This window comes from Stegodyphus dumicola, chromosome 2, assembly GCF_044657685.1.
Source record: "Stegodyphus dumicola isolate Sdum_Otavi_A_Nest chromosome 2, ASM4465768v1".
In the NCBI taxonomy this organism is placed as follows: Eukaryota; Metazoa; Arthropoda; class Arachnida; order Araneae; family Eresidae; genus Stegodyphus; species Stegodyphus dumicola.
Genome location: NC_140769.1, coordinates 34,960,915 through 34,981,281, shown reverse-complemented (window position 1 = coordinate 34,981,281; position 20,367 = coordinate 34,960,915). Strand labels below are relative to the sequence as shown.

The following is a 20,367-nucleotide window of genomic DNA, read 5'->3' as shown; positions in this document are numbered from 1 at the left end:
AATGCACAAATCCGATGAAAAATGAACAAAAATTTATTATTATCACAACAAAAATGCTTAAATTTTCTCAAATTATCATGCAGTATTACAATATCTCACAGTAGTTATCTTTTAACTACTCAAATGTACAATAGAACGTAATTCATAACAGCTAAAGAACGCTAATCCGCGAATTCGCTATAATCAACAACAGCAGTTTTCTAAACAACAACAAACTAAGCAACTGCTACAAACTGAGATGTTTTCCTCCTTTTACTCGTATAAGATTTTAAAATCACGCGCTAGAATTTTCCAGTACTTTCTCGAAATCAAAAAGAGATATTTATTTATTTAATGCACGCGCTCTTGTATTTTCAATTTTCCGGCTTAGCTTTCTTTTAATATTCGTCACGCGCTGCACTGCGCGAGAAATAAAACCATTTAATTTATAATTAAACTAACATTAGCTTTTTAAATACCAAATTCGTAACAATAGTTTATCTAATCTAAAATTGTTGTGTTTTAAATGTTCCATTTGATAACCCTTACTCTCCACTATCTTTCTGGACCGTAATTTCAAAGATAATAAAGTATATTTTAGCATCTAAAGAGGTATTTAATCCCGTTCTTCTTGAACAACTTTCCAAAGTTTTAAGAAGGGTTGTAGGTCAAGTTTGGGCAAATCGCCTTTTAAAAGTCCAAAAAGCATAAAAATCAGTAGATGATACATCATGAGATTTAGTAGAAATGTTAGTGAAGGGCCTTTATATACGTTTCTTGTTCCATTTTTTTTTCCAGGAAATTAACAGTGGATTTTGCTGTGCCGGCTGTTTGCTTTGTCTTGATGCAGTTCTTCTGATTGAGGGCACTGTAAGTCAAGAGAAGATATTTCACATTTGAAAACCTTGTATGAAATATATTCCTGATAATATAAAGAGTTAACCTTAACAGTTTTTTGCACTCCCTTTAACATTCATTTGTCGTTACGTCAAAAACCAGCAACAATCATAAATTCTTTTGAAAAACTTTCTTTAGATTCTTTGAACCATGTTCTAAGCTTTTATTCATTTCTTTGATGATAATAATGGATCTCTTTTATCGCAGTCATTTAAATATACCCAAGATTCATCTATTGTCACAACATATTTCTATTTTTGACCGAGTAATTGTTTCTCATAGGGAATTATGCAGTGCGTTTTATGTTTTCGGCGATATATCATGAAGACGATGTACATTACGTTTTTTCGCCTTTTAAAATTCAAATCAGCATTAATCACTTTGTTTGCAGTTGGCACTGAGCATTTTAATAATTATTCAACTGTCCGGTGATTCGCATATTTTCTTTTAACATTAAAGTTCTTAGCTTTATAACATTCGAAACGTTACGTGTTTTCCTTGGATATGTATTTTGAACAATTTTTCTCCTTAAAGCCAAACGTTTTTTCTTTTCTTATTGACAATACTATCTATCGTTGCTTTAGATACCGAAACATCATGGCTTTCAGAGCATTTTTAACAACTGAATACGAATAATTTTATTCGGAAAGAGCACAAACTTAGCCTTTCGTCTATTGCTTCTTCAAAAGCGCCATTTTGCATGAAAACAAGATTGTCAAGTAGCAGACTATAATTTACACTTTCAAAAATATAGTTTTAATTAAAAATAATTTTCCAAGCGGACAGTTTTTAATAGCAAAGCAAAGTCGTCTAAAATGTGCGAACAGCCTTGGTGTTAATTTACTTTTTTAAAACAACAATCACCTTTTTAAATATAGTTAATTGAATGCTTTTTGACCAAAAGTGGTTATTGAAAACTTAAATATATTTCCAAGAAACTGTAAGAAATGATATAGAATTTAAATTTAAAAGAGCTGAAAAACAATAATTTATTCAGAACCTTTAAATTAATGATTGCACAAAGTTTGATATTACATAAAACGTATAAATTTCGCGAAAATATTTTTAATTTTTGAGTTGCAGATTTCTAAAAATTGTATTGAGAACACGGAGAGAAAGTACTTTAAGATTTAATTTTATACTTAATATTTGATTTTAAATTCAGCATAAAAGAAAATTTAAGGTTGAGTTGTAAAATTAAATTTTTGTTGATTTCATTAAAAGTTCGTTAAGGTATTCTAAATTTTTGTTAATATTTAAACAGTTTCAATAATTATTTATATATTATATCGTAGATTTTTTTTCACTTCTGAATGAGAATATCAGTATTATGCAGCCATTTCTTTCATTTACGAGTAACTGTAAAAAATTAACTCTTGTGTATTTCTTACATGTTATAACTAAAGTATGTTAGTTTTAAAATTTAAATCCACTTGAACGATTACTTGTAAAACAACACAAATGCGAGAACTTGAAATCTTGCTATAGGTTTAACAATTTTTATCATCAATAGCTTTTTAGTTAAATGTTACTCTAAAACTCTGTATAAAATATAACACATATCATTCACAAAATATTATTGAGATAAAAAATAAAAATCAAAATTTCAATCTCTTTTTAAAATATTAAAATATTATAAACAAGACAACATATTTGAAGACACTTTTAAATTCTTAAATTCGCTTTTAAAACTATTTAGTTGCAGAAGATTTTGAGACGCATGTGAATTTGTAAAGTCTTTTTCGCAATATTAATTTTTTATTTAATGTGTTATTATTAATTATATTGAGTCTGATAGATGTAAAATATATGTCTGATGAATGTAAAATCTGTTATTTAGTTTTAAATTGCATTATTGTTTGCAAGAGTATTACGTGTATGTTTATTTTTTTACTGCTTTCGTACATTTACGTATTTTAAAAAAAAATTACATTAAGATTATGATTTATCCTTTAATAATTAACATTCATTTATTTCTCCCTTAATAAATATTTATAAATTAATGTATATTATGATTATTTATTCTCAAATTTTAGATTTTTTTCCAAGCAAAAGTAAATTGTGATTTTACTAACAATGTGTGGTTATTATATGTGAAATGCAGATGAAATGTGTGCTGCTTATTATGATAGGAATGAATTTCTGCTGCTTATCATATTTAATTCATAGTTCCTATTTCTAAACTTAACACTATTCTGCTATTGGTATGTTTTCTTCTAACTGTTTTATATATTCTATTTTCCAATGTGGATTTTATGTACATGTTGTATATTTGCATGATTTAACTTGTTCTTGCATGCTTTTCGATTGAGTTTGCACATTGCATGTCTGGTATATGTATTTTTACTTACTACTTAAATGTTATCTCTATAAATGTATTAATATATATATTAAATGGAATTTATCAAATATGAAATATTTAGATACTACCACACATATACTTTAATAAGTAGATAATGTCTGCAATTATAAGAAATCGCAATATTTGCAATATTTAAAAAGAAGTATATTATAAATTAATTTTTTGTGTGCTAGCTACAAAGTATTCTTGAATAATATAACAAATAAATTGAGGTAAATGGTAGGTGTGGTGCGAATATGTGTTGTTATAATGATTAATTTAATTTTTTATTCACCCACATATGAAAACTGTAGTTTGCAGGTAACAAAATTATGTGTACTCAGTGAGTAATGATTAAAGATTGTCCCTCAGTTTCTTCTAATTCGAGTTATAGTACATCTAAGTATATATACATAAGTAAAAATTACGTATAATTGTTATACTAAGCCTCCACAAAATTATTGTGATTGAGAAAGATATCAAAATAATTTCTTTTCTTCAGAACTGTAGCACTTAAACATGAAACTTACGTTTCAGCTACGTTTTTACGAATTAATGTGTACATAATTTAAATATGCATTTAATTTTCTTAGGTCTGTTAAAGGCTTTAACTCTTTATTTTGTATGTTAAAATCTGAAAAGTAAATTGTACTGTTTATGGGAGAGAACGAACAAAGAATCTATGATAAAGAAACACAACCTCATAAACGTCACACTGTAGAAATACAATTGTCTTCTCAAAATGGTAATTTAATGGAATAAACACTGAAGAACGAAACTAATGTAACGTAAAAGAACTAAGTAAAATCAAATACAAAATGTTTCAACACACGAAATTTTTATCATGAGACTATTTTTCGACTAATCATTTCATGAAAGAATTTTTTTACAATTATTAGAAACCATTTTAAAGACTTAGATTCTACAAATTGCTCACTTTTAGATATTTCGTTCCCAAACCTAGATTTGTTCATGTATGAGCTCAAAAATATACAAAATTACTTAAGATATTTGCAAACTTTTATTATATAAGGAATATAAAATATTTAGAGTCAATTATATCTTCTTCACTACTATAGAATAATAACATAAGTTAATGATATTGTTATAAGAGTGAAAGAAATTTACTAATTTTTCGGATAAAAAAACTGCTCAGTTCTAACAAATTTTAAAATTAGGTGATAAGTTATATTACAAAATTAAAAGTTAAATGATTTTTGTTACTTTGTTACGATTAATATATGACAATTTTCCCTAATGAATGCTCCTCCTTGGAAGTTGAGCATACAATTTCATGCTTTGCTTATGAATATTTATTAAAAATTTAATTTACAGTTTTCTGTCAGTTACTATTACTATGCGAAGGTTACAACGTTGAAAACTGCATTTAAAAATTTAAATTTATTTTACCATAACTATCTGTTACAATATATTTAAATTTTAAAAGTACTATAAATTCTGTTTTTGGTGTATTCTTTTAAGTGCTAGCAAATTTTGAAGCAAAAAAGGGACTTAAAGGAAATCTTTACTAAAAATATTTTTTTTAATATTATTACTGATAGAAAGAAAAGGTTGCGTAATATATTCTTTCATACAAAAAGAAAAGTGGTTTTCATTCTGCGAGTTTCGAACGAACATGTGCAATATTTTAGAATAAAGTTTATATGAAAGAATTTTTTTCAAAGTGTTATAGCTTCTATGATAAGTTCGCTTATTTTTACATCAAATGCGTAGCATAGCTGTCTGCACCATTTACTGCACCAATGAATTATAGCCAGTAGATAACAAAATAGATTTTCTTAGATAATAGAAAACTCACCTATTTTAGGGCTTTGCGGATAAAATAACTAGCATAGTACTTGCACTAGCACACGTAGCCTAAGCCTAGTAAGTTCACGAGCATGCGTACTCACATGAATCTCATTTTCGTGCGCAGTAGAAACGAAGAGTGAAACTGTGGTGATTCTGTCGACTGATTTTGATGTAAAACTAAATTTTCCTATTTATCTGATAATAATAATAAAATAAAAATTACAGTCATTTTTCTCTCTCATATCTACACATTCTATTTGCTACAGATTTTTTTTCAACGCATTAAAAGCTTAGGTCTCATTAATTCCCATTGCTTAATTCCAATGTATTTAGGTCAATATTTTGTTAATAAGTATTCATACTATGTACCGATTCGTTGTTTCGAAACTTATTGAGATATTTCTCTAATTTAAAGTTTTAAATTATTTATATAATTTGGTAATTCTTAATTCCACGCTTTCTTCTTCCACGCAAGCATAATTATATTTCTCTCTTCTACGAAACTAATATATATTTTGTTTTAATTTTAGCAGTGCTACTGACATGAAAATTTTAATTGATCATTTTCTTGAAGCCATATTTTCTTTAAAGAAAATATCGTTCTTTTCTAAAATAGGGAAAATATGGTTCTTTTCTAAAATATGGAAAATATGGTTCTTTAAAGAAAATATGGCAAAACATGGCTTCAAGCCATACTTCTATTGAAAGCTTATATTCTAACTATATGATATCCAAGATTTTTTTATATTTACATTAATGAATTTGTAACGGAATTACATTTAAAAAAAATTAAAGTTCACGCAGTCGTTTAATGATTTTTCGAATAGAAAATATTACAGGCGTAACTACAGATGCGTGTAAAATGGACTGTGGACTCGTAAATGGAAAATACGGATGAGTAAATGACAAATAAAAAATTCAAAAGTAAGAAAAGCTAAAGTTGCCTAAACAGACTTGCATTTAAGTAGTGAATAAAACAGTAATTAAAACATCACTGTTTATAGAAATAGTCTCATCAAATGACTTAATATATAAAGGCTTCATATGCAGTTCAATACATCGGCTAAAAAGGCAATAAAACGTGCTTCAGAACCCAATATTGTTTCTCGTATTGAAATTTTTCTACAGAATAATATTTTCCAGAACTGAAAAAAAATATATTCTTCTTACAAATGTTAGAGCAAAAAACGAATATTTTAGAAGAATGCAAAATCCTTTCTTGAAAAAAGATATATTTTACACAACTTCAGAACTATAAGGAGTCTTTGCATTTTGAGAGAAAATATTGTTCTTTATATCTTATGACATATTGTTTTTTTTAAAGAGAATTCAAAGATGAGTTTTTCAGTGTCATATATTTTTTGTGCATGTAGTAGATTATTTTTGTTAAATATAGCTGTTTTCTTGGGAATTCAATTTTTTAATACGTAGTTTTAAATATAATGTAACTAGAGAAAATATACTGGTAAGAATTTCACTAATATTATTCTTTTAACTTGATGATAAAATGTATGAAATAATAAACATATCTTAATGAGCTCTAAATAGAAAATTTAAACGAGAAAATATAATTATATTTTACTTCATATTTTATTTCATTCATCATCCACTTTAATATTCAAAGGAAGCCCGTTTAAAACATTCAAATAAATTTACCAATACACCTTATGAACAAACCCATACATATGCATATATTTACTTCGTTATACATTTACCTAGTATTCATACTGTACATAATATATACGTAAATGCAATTTAAAATGAACTGCGAACTTTTCATATTAGACCTGATCGCTTAAAACACTCTTTTCTTATATAGCAGTTGATAAATGTGTAGGGAAACAAATCATACAAAAACTGAGCATAAATGAAAAATATTATTGAGAAGAAACAAATACCATTTCTCCATATGTGCTAAAAATGGTTCTCGTGTTTTGTCATAGAGAATGATAACATCCTAATGAAGAAAATATATTCATTAGTATTTGATTAATAGAAAATTTACTAAAGCATTTTCTAACGTATTCAAAGGCAAGTGAAAAAACATTTTGTAAAAAATATGCTTGAAATATTTTTATTAAAGTCTATTCCAGTTTCCATTAAAGTTATACATCTCTGTATTAAACTTAAGAAAACTTTAGGAACTTTTAGGAATGTTACTTTTAGGAACAATATGTTGAGAAGAAGCAGTAATTTTAACTTACTTATGAGATATTTTTTATTTAAATACTTTTTCTCTTACTGCAGTTTCCTTTGTTTTTTAAAAGAAAACAATCTCTATCATTATCACTAAATTTTTTTAATATTCCTTTAATTTAGTCATGTCTTATTATCGCATATAATTGATCTCAGTCTTTAATATTACCTTGCTTTAGCATGCTTATTTTATAAAATTTTCTTTATATATTATTACTGATTTAATTCCATACATAAATTGTGCTAATTTAATTCAGTTATTGTGTTGATTTATTAAAGTAACATCATTGAATTTTTGTATTTTATGTAGCAGTTAGCTACACACTAAAGTAGATAGTTGTTATTAATGTAAAATATTTAAAGCAAAAATAAAAATATTATTATTAATATACATATGTCAAATTCTCAAAAATCGGAACGAAAACGATTAAAATGCCGTACTATTTTCTCCGTGTTACAATATAAACTGGTAAAACGCAAATTAAAGAAAATCACAAAATTGTAATAAAAAGATGTTCTCAAAGATCAAAAATATAAAAAAAGGGAAATTTGTACATAATAAAACCAAAAAATAAAAATTTAATCTCCTTTGTTTAATGCTTCAAATAGAACTTGCCAACTTTCTTTTCAAACATAATTTATTTTAAAAGGCTGATAAAATTCACTTCTTTTCCCTACACACCTTCGCACTCATATAGTACAAACAATTATGTACACTTGCAAACAAATTACCTAAAAAAGCCTAAAAAGGCTATGAACGAAATGCAATACAAAAATAAAAATAAATTTTGCTTACAGAATTTATGAATCAATTTAATTTTAAAATTGAAAATTAAATTGTGCAGTCATAGTATATATATCCTAAACTAGGGCTGGCTCATTTAAGTAAAGTATCAATTATTTTGCGAAATGAAAAAATTTTGCCAAAGGAAAAAGTAAAATTGTAATTTCTGGAGCGAAACTAGCATAGACAAAGGAAAAAATATATTACAATGAAACTATTGAAAAAAATTAAATTTACCCTTCTGTAGACGTATATGCCAGCAGTATATATCAACTGCTAAACGTACAGGCTCCTAATATATAAAGCTTATGTAATAGCTTTATAATAAATATACTATACAGCAGCCAAATAGAACTATAAAATCCAATAATCTGGCAAAATCTAAATATGCATATTTTTAATAATAAAATAATTTTAAAAAATTTCAGTAATTTCAATTAAATTAAGATTTGTAAACATAGAATGTGTTAGAAATTATCTATACATATTATCATTATTTAAGGAGTTAAAATCGAGTTTATAATTAAATGAGTTATTCATAGCTGAATAAAGATTAAATGAAAGCCAATAAAACGACTTAAGTTAACGGTTAAGAAAATGCTTATACTCTAAGAATATAGAAAATATAAACGCAATTTCGATAGCATTTGTTAAGAACAGATTCATATAATGCTATGTTCTCGACATTTATTGAATATTTCTGTTGAATGCATTTCCAAAACTTTATATTTGCCAAAAATTTCAATTTTATTCTAGGGTAAATTAAACTATCTGTTAATTTTCTGTAGCCCTAAAATATCCTCTGCTTCACTTGTCTGAAATTGAAAACAATTTTAATATATTAACGTGAAAAGTTCTGGAATGCATTTTTAATAAAATATTTAGTAGTAACCATTATGTATGGTTGATATGCATTTGCTTGGTCTACCATATATAATTAATATTTTTCATTTTCTACCTCAGTGGGAAATATTTCGTTATCGCTCTTTTTAAACTGAAGGTTCTAATTCTCTTAGCTAACATAAATTAGATCTACTTAAGTGTTAATCCTTGCGACTTCTTGCACATGCTTGAAGATGAACACAACTAGAAAAAAGTTGAAAAAGACCCTTTTATTGAACACTTTATAGTTTACAAGCAGCACGAACTTAATGTGCTTACAGATACTGACCAATTGCGATGAGAACTTAAAAGCTACGTAATACTAAATTTAAAGGTAAGATTAGTACAAACTACACAATGCAGTTTAATCTATCAGGCTGATTCAGGCAGGATAAAAATTCGGCGGCAAGAATATTAGCAGATATTCAAGTTAATAGCTGGCAGAATATCAACGTGGGCTCATAATAGCGAAATCACCCTCTGACTAATCTTTTCGCTACATCAGTTTAAACACACTCGTTCACCTTATAAGGTGAACGAGTGTAGATTATCCCGGTGAGGAAAAGTAAGAGGAATAAGAGAAGGCAGATAAGGCTCACAAATTAAAATAATCATTATTAAAAATAAATAAAACCCTAGAATATTAATATTTGTAATACGTTTTGATAATAGAATCCTTTTGAAGACAGTCAAGGATAAAAATTATTTATTTTCTGTTTTTTTTTTTTTCTTGCAATGCAAAGACTGAGCACAAAAGCAAATTTTGAATTAGTAATATCTGTAGGCATAATAAAGAAAAATAAGAATTGCTGAATAATGGATTTGGATCAATTTCTTACCAGAACTAAATAAATAACGAGGAAATTTATTCTGGTTTTATGTACATGTTCTAGATTTTTTAAAACAAGCTATTTCCTTAACAGCTAAAAGCGTGACAGCCCTATCGAAGCAAGGGTAGGTATAAGGTGAAAGACTGTTTCTTTTTTTTTTTCTTTTTTTTTTTTTTTTTTTTTTTTTTTCATAACAATTCTTTAATTTTAGGTCATTAAATAATTATAAGTGATTAAGGTATTGGTATACTAATTAAGTTGATTAAGAGAAATATCGCCACAGTTTTCACTCTTTGTTTATCATGCTAGAGAGATAGCACTAAATATTTTCACCACTATGAAGGTGATGAACATTTTTTGTATCTAGCGCGCCAGCCTGACTTTGCAGTTTCCCAGCCGGACTTGAAGAGGCCTTGTGAATTTTCTATTGCTTCTCAAAAAGGTAAAGGCCCATATAATATTCCACTTATGCTTTATTTGCCACCAATAATTCCAGAAATAATTATGATTAACAAGATAAATTATTTTATTATTGCATTATCAAACTACGGTAACTGAAGCTAACAGTAATAATAATGATAACGTTTTAGTTAATGAAACTGGTTAATTAGTAAAATTATTTGGTAAACTGGTTAATTAGTAAAGGTAATGCTGCAAATGAAAATTATTTTAAGAAATATCTCAATACTGTAAGTAAACAGAAAAAATAAGCATTTTATGGACTGGAATTTATATAAAAAATTTATGCGTTTAAGTACAGAATTAGCTTATCTAAAAACACAGGTCTATTTTACTAATTAAAAGAAAAAAATATTTCTAAAAAAGTTATAAAAGCAAGTCAGTAAGCAGCTTGTCGTTACTATTAGCGTAGAGTATATATCTTTCTAGCAGTTTAAAGCATAAAAAATGGTCGTATAACGTTTCCATTATAAAAAGCTTTTTATAAAAATTAGGGTAGAGTAGAGTAGATATTGTGTCAGTTTAAAGACGAAAATAAGTGACACTTTTCTGGCTAAAATGAATTTCATCAATACTGAATGATAAAATAAAATTTGACCAAAGTAGTTTTATTCTATCTTATATGATAATTGCATCTACATATTTCTAATTGAGGTAATCCTAATGATCATGTAGTATTAACATTCAGAATACTTTTTCGTTGTAATTCAAGTTTATTTGTTAAAAGATTGAACCCTTTATTGGTACATTTTATTTCGCATAGTTTTTACAATTATCTGATAATGAATACTATAAAATACATATATATTCTTCTATAATAACAGGTAACCCTGGATAACAGAAATGTAAGATTTTGGAAACACTGTTACTCGGTACAGAGAAAAATCTTTGACTCCCAACATTATTGGTTCCAATGTATAACTAATATGATATTAACATAGGAGTTGACAGAATTAAAATTGTTTAAGATTTAACTGGAATAAACAATTTTAAAGAACAGAAACTTATTGAATATTTTTTCTTAGATAGATAAATAAACCTTTAGGAATAGCATTTTACAAGTGGAAAATTTCCCGTAGAGCTCCGCATTTCATCTGTTAAAGAATAAAAGAAAAAAAAAAACCGGTTTCTTTCGATGCACACCTATAGTGAAATACAAACTGAGCTTGTAAAATTTTATTTCGTATATATGCGTTTTAACAAGTTGATGAAAGGTATCTAAAACCCATCTGCCTGGGAGGGGGTTATGTTGCCAAACAACTGGCAGTCTCACTCCGGTAAATTAAGTGAAACATAAACATATGACGTAGGGCATTTGCATTCCTGATTAGTGCATTTAAAGATTTTTATAAATTTGTATCTTTTAAATAATTTAAATAAGACCATAATAAAACTGATTGATTGAAACGAAGGTTTAGTTCTGTAATTTCCATTTTATTCCAAAACAAGTTAACGCATTTCTTTTCAGTAATACATTTTTACAATAATTACTTTATTCTCACTGATGTGAAAAGCAATGAAAACTTTATGCATTTTTACTGCTTCAATTTTTGTACATTAACAATAAATGAAAGGGACAATAATTTGCAAGCTTTTTCAAAAAGGGACAAACAAGAGGAAAATGTTGCGTAAAATATATCTCATATTTATTAAATTCGTTTTTTCCCATGCGGTGAGGAAGAAGAAACTTCTTTACATTCCCACCCACTTAAGGAGCGTCTGGGAAGGAAGTGGACGAGTTGTAGGCCACATCATTTTAGTCAGGTACTACCTGTAGAGTCTATTTACAAATTCGGAGACTCGGAAATGTAAGAAATCAGCCGTATCCTTGCTCGGATTCGAACTTTCCGTTGCCAGCCGGACGTGCTACCAATTACACCACGAAAGCATGCAATGAGGAGGGAGAAAATTCCTTGCGTACTTACTGAAGAATAGAAGGATAATTTTTTTTTCAGATTTTTTCAACTTCAAGTGAACACAGTAAAACAACTCAAATGTTTTATGGTATATAAAGTATCAACAAAATTCAGGATTATAGCCTTAAACAGAAACGAAAATATGAAATCCAGAAGGAAATACGACTAATGGCAAACAGAATGCGTTACGTGTTACTTTAAGAAAAGACTGTTCTACTATCCTAAGAATATATTAAATTATTCAGTTATTAAGCTCTCTCGAATGCCTTCTAAGTACACTTTTTTAAGTTCACGGTACTCATTTCAAGAGCTTCAAGTAATGGATAATTTTTCGGAAATGTTTGCAAGATGAAGCGCTGCAAAATTTCTCGACCGGAGTACCTTGCTGGATCCCTTCATAGTTTAAAGACATTTAAATTATCTTTTGTCACACGTTTTCTGAACGTATAAAATTTCAAGCAACGGCACTTTCATACATTTTATTTTAAACTCTTTGAAACATTCAATTTTTCTCACTTATTTTAATAGGTAAACATGCATGATTATGCAGCACGCGTGGCCAAATGCGGCTCTCGTAGGCGAGCTGTGTGGCAAATTAAATACATGTATGAAATATAGTAAACTAAATCGGTTCAATGTCCCAGAGAAGTAATTAATTTACTTCATTTCTTTTTAAAAAGTTATTAGTGTTATGTAGAGAAATTACCGGATAGCGTTATAAAAATTAGGTGAATGATTTTATGATTTATGGAAATTTAAATTTTATTTTGATTCTGAATTATTTAATTTAAGGCTTTAATTTTGGGGAGAAACAGATGCTTCGGGAAATATTATTTAGTATAAATGAATATTATTTATTTTCTTTTATTTGCAAATCTTGTACAAACTTTTATTCATTGTGAAAGAAGCAGGGAAAGGGAGGCAATTTTCGCCAAGTCATGATTTCGCGCGCTTTAGAATGTTCGAGAAAGAATTTTCATTGTTAGTTGACCTTAAGAGAGGAAAGTACGTGACGGAAAGATCAAAGGTTGCTACTTGTCTTTCAATGTAAGTCATTCAGGTTTTTGGCGATTGAGGGTCCGGTTGTTGGCTAAGTGAAGAAGGGCGCGCATGCGCGATCACCCTTATTTCCGCATTCTGGAGTTGAAAACGAAGATTTTGCCATAATTAAGGGGGCGATAAGTGAAGCCATAGTGGGAGCCCGTTTGGTGAAGGACAAGAAGAAAATTTGAGTTGGACACACTTACTTTTGGCTGACTCTCGGACTGACTCGCTGATTTTTGGGCTTGCTGGACAAAATGTAAGTGACTCCGAGAGGTGTTTTCCGGCGGGGAGCGGCAAATATGCTCCCCGGCCGCGTTTTGGTTAAGAGGCGAGACTCTCTTACACACTTACTCTGGACACTCTTACTTTTGGACTCGCGCACTTACTGGTTGGCCGGACTTGTGGATGTTACTCTGGAACTTACTTGGGACGTTACCCGTGAAGCTTGCTCTTGGGATGAGTAAGAACAGGCGAGCCGTAATTTCCTAGCAACAACGTTTCTGACCGGCGAAATTTGAACGAGTTACCTGCGTGTTGACATAGGACTTTCAGGACCAAGCGGATAGCCGTCCTGGGCAGCAGTGCTCCTGTTTCTGTTCTACAGTAGTGAAGTGGGTCTACATTTTTAGAACCAGTGTCAAGATGAGCCCGGCCGACATCAACGCGGGATAAGATAAGAGTCCTCCGCTTCAAGATGTCCCTTCAAGATAAGTTTTATTTTTTTGGTGTGTTTGAACTTTAGGCAAGCTTTTCAAAAACGTCCTTAGCAGAAAAAAAAACAACGTCAAATCTAAAATTTAACTCTCAGGCCTTAAATTGTTTCCCTTTCGTTTCTTTTAAATCACCAGACAAACCTTAAGTTTTTTTATGAATTTAAATGAACAGACTCTCAGATGAGGTTAAGATTTTTCTTATTGTGTTGTAATTGAATAAACTGATATTTAATCTGGAACCTCTTACAGTATGTTTTCTTTATATATTTAATAGGAACTTTTCCTTTATATCTTGTATATGTTTTATGTTTTCGATCCTCTCACGGCGCGGTCCCAGAATGCATTTTTTTCACAACGCAAAAATGCTGTACACGTTTCACTATACGATCACTCCCTTTAACGGCAAGTAGTTTCATATTTAACATTTTATATGAATTTAAGATATAACATTGGTGCCGTGAAGTAAGATTCATAACATTATTTCCCGGCGTGAACTTAAGCAATTTAACATTAGTAAACTGATCAATATCGAAACGTAATTATTTTATTTTATTTCTTAGAAAGAAATTCATTTCTTATTAGAAAAGTTTTTATTGTGTTTCTTGTTCAGTGTTTAATAATGTTATTAAAAACATAAATATAACAACGTGCAAAAAGCATTACCATAACAAAAGAAAAAAATCTTAAAGCTTTCAGATTTTATATCACGCGCAAAAGGGCGTAACATAAAATATTTCATTTACACGTGCATACATCTGTCGAGAGCATTTGGGCTAAAAATATTTAGCAGCGGCATATGTTTAAAATTTCCGGCAGACAGTCTTGTGCGCATAAAAGTATTTTAATCTGTACAGTGTGTTGCCACTGCTCGTTTTGAAATCGTTGAGTTTCTTAATCAAAAATTAGTTAAAGTTTAAAAAGTATGAAATATATAATAAACCAAATTTTAAATTCAAGATTCAGGCTTCCAGGTGACCATATTTAGGTGGAGGACTACATTATTCAGAATTTTATAAAAGTACCGTCTTTTTGCACAGTTCAATAAACATTCATGCAGATTCTTCATTATTTAATTTCTTTAAATATAATACAAGACGCTAATACTCGGTGGCAGCAATTGGAAAAGTAATACAACCGTTTATACTTGATCTGACGCAAAACGCCGTTTTGAAATTAATAGCCCTTCGGGCTGACGTCCCTTTGGACTAATAAATATTATAATGATTCCATTGAAATGTTTTGTAAAGAAAACCATTAAATGTTAAGTTCGTTTGTGCATGTTTTACGAATGGATTGATATATTCTCTTGAATGCTTTACAGCAATGGTGGTCAAACTTTGTCGATTCAAAGGACCCTTAGAACTGTAAGGTTTTTTTCTATGATCCTTCTCCCACTCTTAAAAAAATATCTAAAGTAAGTCAGTATGTTATAGGTACTTTATCTAAATACAATTCAAGAGAAGTGTTTGTATTTTGTTTTTTTGTAAAAACTTTTAACGTAATATTAATGTAATTTACTAATTAATAGCATTAGCTCGTATTTCAAGTGTCATTTACCCTGTAAGGATCTTAAGTTTTACTAACGTTTATTTTATTTTAAATCTTTACTATCACTTCTTATTTTCTACTTCCGGCCAGAATTAAAAGCTTTAACTTATTTATGCAAATTTGTCTGGCGAACGCCAAGTACTTAAGTTGTGGCTTTTTGCCAAGCGAGAGAGAGGAAGGAGTTAGTCGAAGCAGGCCGCTTGCCTTTGAAGTTTTACTCGGTTGCTGGTTGCCTTCCAGGCCAGAGGTTTAATCTAGAGGATTAAACGTATTGTAGTGTTAACAGTTCTCTGTACTACATACGGCTTCCTGTTAATATACGGCCAATCTTCCACGTTTGTTATTCCAAAGTTAAGTTAGAGTTTAGTTAAATATTTTTATATTCTTACGTTCAGACCACAAGTAGTTGGTCTCTGTATTCCGAAGTACGGAAATTATTGTAAAGAGTGAAAAATAAAGGGTTTCGTATACCCTTCCTGTGTATCTTGTCTACTTCCCACATTTATTGAACATAGCTTTAGTAAACTCCCTGTTCCGAGTCAGGTCTTTGCATGTTCCCCAAGCAAGTAAGGAGAAACACAGAACCTGATAACCCTTGCGTTATATTTAGCTAGGGGTATGTGCTTATATTTTTTACACAAACTGTCCAAGTCCTTTATTTATATTATTGGAAGTCGCATTTTATAATATGCATTTAATTTGTTTCTATGTTTCATTTTTGTTGCCACGTACGTTGAGAAAGGTTTTCACTTAAATACGTTGCTACGATGGGCATTAAAATGCTTATAGCTGTTTAGGGAAATAATCTTTTATACAAGTAGCTTTTTTAAATTGAAAAAGTTATTCCTTTGCAAAACGTTTAACACTGTCGTCTAAATGCACCATTTTCCGCTAGAAAACTGATTACTTTTGATACTTTGCACTATTTACATCTGATGATATGATAACATATGATGACCAAATATCAAGTTTTAAAACTAATTTATAACTAAATGTAATTGTTTTAGTTAATAAACACTAATCAAGTAGTGGGAGCTTTATAATCTTCTTTAAGCATTTTCATTTTGGCTTGCGGAATTCTAGGGTTACGCGGAACACAGTTTGAAGACCGCTGCTTTACAGAAAGGGTCTGCTGAATTTTTGAGTCATTGGTAACGGTACAAACTAACTTGGGGTAGTGTCTGAGCGGAACAGAAAGCGCATGTAGTACGACATATGGTCACTTTAATTAACCTGTTCCGCCAAACTAAGTTAATGGCACTACAGGGTTCGAAAGTCATCCTAGTCATTGCTAGCAATCTGACTGTTAGGCCGACTTTCTACATTTTACAATAATCTTTCGTTTCTTGGATATAATTATTTTCATTCACTTGCTTCGTTATCTCTAAGATGCCCTTGTTGCAGTAATAGTCCGTCAACAGTCTATTCACAGGATATGTGATGTAGTCGGAAGGAAAGGACTGCTGTCGAAGATGCTCTGTCAGAGGGCAGGAGAGCAGGTAATGAAGTGCAGCCGCGTCTTCCCCGCGAAAACCGCAAGAACAGTTGACGTGTCGTCTGAGGAATCATCTGTAATACTCTGGGAATTTCCCGTGGTTGGTACAGGCCTGGAGGAAGAGTCGGTTGCATTTGAGCCTCTTGAGAGAAGGTATTGGGAAGATATTGTAAGTAAATTTTCCTACCATCGTGATGACCATGTATCTTGGAATGTTGTCTTGGGGAGCTTTTTTGCAACTTCTGCGGAAAGTGGAACTTCTTTGTCAATTTCTGGTTTGAGAGCTGGAATCTTAGCTAGTTCATCCCCTCGTTCGTTGCCTTTCTGCCCGGTATGTCCTTTTATCCAGTTGATCTTTAAAAGGATGGAAGAGCCTAACGTAAGATAGGGGGATCTTGGAAGCTTTCTATGCTGGCATAGAATAGATGTAAATCTTCTTTAGTGTGAAGGTCCTCTTTGTAGTGTAGAAGTCGATAGACTGATCTTCCTTGTCATACAGGATTCGATACGAGTTAAAAATAGTTTATAAGTTCGGTTGATGTCAGAAATGATGAGAAAAACTTCTCGCACTTATGGCAATAGGAAGCTTTAGGTATTTCTAATAAATCAGATGTCAAGCACAGCTTAGAAGACCATGTTACCTTTAGAAAATTTCATGAATCCTTAAAATTTGAGGACCCCAAATATACGACTTGCTTGGCATGGAATAATCATTCAGAGGAATTACGGGATAATTCTAAAGTAGCAGAAAAACGATTTAAATCTCTGTAGTAAAGATTTAAGAAGACTGCCCGAGAGTATTACAAAGCATTGTTAAATTACCATTTACAAGAAGATATCGTGGAAGAGTCGAAATATTTAAAAACTGAAAAAGAGTACTTTTTACCGTATAAGACTGTAATTAAAAAAAAAAGGAACGCATACAAAACTTCGCATTGTTTCGAATGCATCATTTATACTGAAGGCAAATTCTCATTGAACTGTTGTTTCGAATCAGATATTTCTTCCCTTTAAAACCTGTTTCACTATTTTTAAGATGATTTAAAGATAGACTTGTGGCTTTTGGAAAGCCTTAGTTGCGGCTATCAAACTTTCCAGAATTCCAACATGCAGTTGTTACGAACATGAAGTTTCGCTACCCGTGTTATACAGGTAAAACTCCTAAGATACTTTCTTAAAACATGAGGTAGCGAATTATTTCTGACAACATTTTGAACATTTGTATTTTGAAAGCTTCAGTTAGAAAGACAAAAGAAATTTAATCTATGCCATGAAATTTTTAAAAAAAAGTTTTTTTTTTTTATATTTATTTAATGCCTGTTTTTCTTTCACCATAAAAAATATAAATGTATATCGTTGTGTTCCTGCAATGTTAAAAAAAATGCAATGTTAAAACCTTTTTATTATATTTTTGCCTTACCACCCCCCCTCCGAAAAAACTGAGCGGACTTATTAGAATTTGTTGATTTACTTATGTATGAAACTCAAGGAATAAGCATCCATATCATTGTTCCCTCATACCCGGGGGTGGGGGGAAACTATTTTGTCTCTGAATTCAAATGCCGAAAAACTTGTTCCTCAGCCTTTATAACCACAATATCCTAATGGCAAACCACAATATCCTAATGGCAAAAACGTCTACGTATTTAATTTCATACGCATGTACATATAAACTGGACATGCTTTTATTACATATTTCGCATTTTTTTAGCGCAAAGGGACGTTGGTCCAGAAGGGCAATTAGTCTCGAAACGGCATTTTGCGTCGAATCGCTAAAAGCGTTGAATCACTTTTCAGAATGTTGTCACTAAATATTATCTCCCTCTATTATATTTAAAGAAATTAAATAACGAAGAACCTGCATGAATGTATGTATGTTTCTTGCACTGTGAAAAACAAAAGTACGTAAATACATCAAATTTTGAATAACGTTGTCCTCCATCCGAACATGTGCACCTGGAAGCCCGAATTTTGAATTTCTAGTTAGTTTCAATATCGATTTTATATTATGTAAACTTTTAATAAAGTTTTTATTAAAAACTCAACGATTTCAAAGAGAGAAGCAGAAACACTGTACCGATTAAAGCATTTCTATCTCTTGCGCGCGAGATTGTCTATCAGAAATTCTCTAAGATATGCTGTTTTTAAATATTTTAGATTAAACAGAGTTAGCCAAAACCCCCTCGAAACGTGTATATGTTTTTTGAAGGAAAAATGCAACCCTATAGGCGTAATATGAAATCTGAAGCTTTCAGAATTTTTTCTTTTTCTTGTTTTTTCCGCTTTCTTTTTTTTAGTGGCGGACTTTAGCTACTTTAGGCTTTTGCCACTACTAAGGCCCGAAGCGGGTACTATTTTATTATGGACACACCTAGCAATCCGCCACCGTTACCTCCTATAAAAGGACATATAATTTCCATTCATGCCTGGGATTCGAACCCAGTATTTCGGTACAGCACTTAGAATCACTAACCACTTTCCCGTCTTGGCAGCCAAATTTCACATTTTAAAAAGTCTTTCTCTTTGATTTTATGTATTTAAATTAAAAGAGTAACTAATTTTAGTCTTTCAAACACATATTTTGTTCTCCTTTATAAAACGCGAATTAAAATGTTAATTGTGAAAATTTCGAAAAGCTATAAAAAGCAATAATCGAAAATCTCAGACAACTCAATAATTAGTTGTAACTTTTAATATTAAGCAGTAATTACCTTTTATAAGTTTAGATCGTACCATATAGAGTATATAAAGAAAAAGAATCAGTTTTTTTTTTTAAATCTTTTCTAAAACGCTGTTTGTTATTTTAGTCTTGGTAGACACTATAACAGACTTAATATCTGTCTTCTTTAATTTTTTTTCCAAAGAGCTCTAAAAGCTACTGAGTGGTGCATGTTTTAAAAATCAAATAAGCTAATATGTATCACAGTAAGTTGAATTTAAAATTTAAAAAATCTGATGTGTACACCAAATGACTCCCTTGTACGGAATATTAAATTATACGCATTTTTTCATTCACTTCATTTAAACTTATAGGATTGAATTAAATCTACTTCGTCGATAGCGCATAAACCACAATAGAATAAATGCACTCTTTAAAATTCACTCTATTTGTTTACCATAGTGACACTCTGGCGCTAGGTTCACTTAACAGCGTTATATTTCGTTCATATTATAACTCAGAATACACAAAATTGATATCATTTGAAGAATTATGTAATCGTAGCCACATGTTCTATTCAAATACTATAATAAATCTAGAACGATGTATAAAAAAATTAAGCAAACAAAACGAAAAAGAAACAGTTTTCACAGACGATTCAGTATTTCTCATTCAATTAATTCAGTTCTCACTTCGTTACAAGGCAAAAATACACAAAAACTCAAAATATCTATATTAAATATTACGAATTAAAACTTAAACAATTATTTCCTCCAATAAATTCCAGAATGGATTAAGCATGATTTAATTCG

At 30.0% G+C, this 20,367-nt stretch overlaps 1 protein-coding gene across 2 annotated transcripts in view; it reads left to right on the top strand.

The window, feature by feature from the left end:
* Positions 1-20,367, top strand: part of LOC118187877 (voltage-gated inwardly rectifying potassium channel KCNH6-like) — a 925,365-nt gene that overhangs the window by 527,834 nt on the left and 377,164 nt on the right. The window lies entirely within an intron of this gene.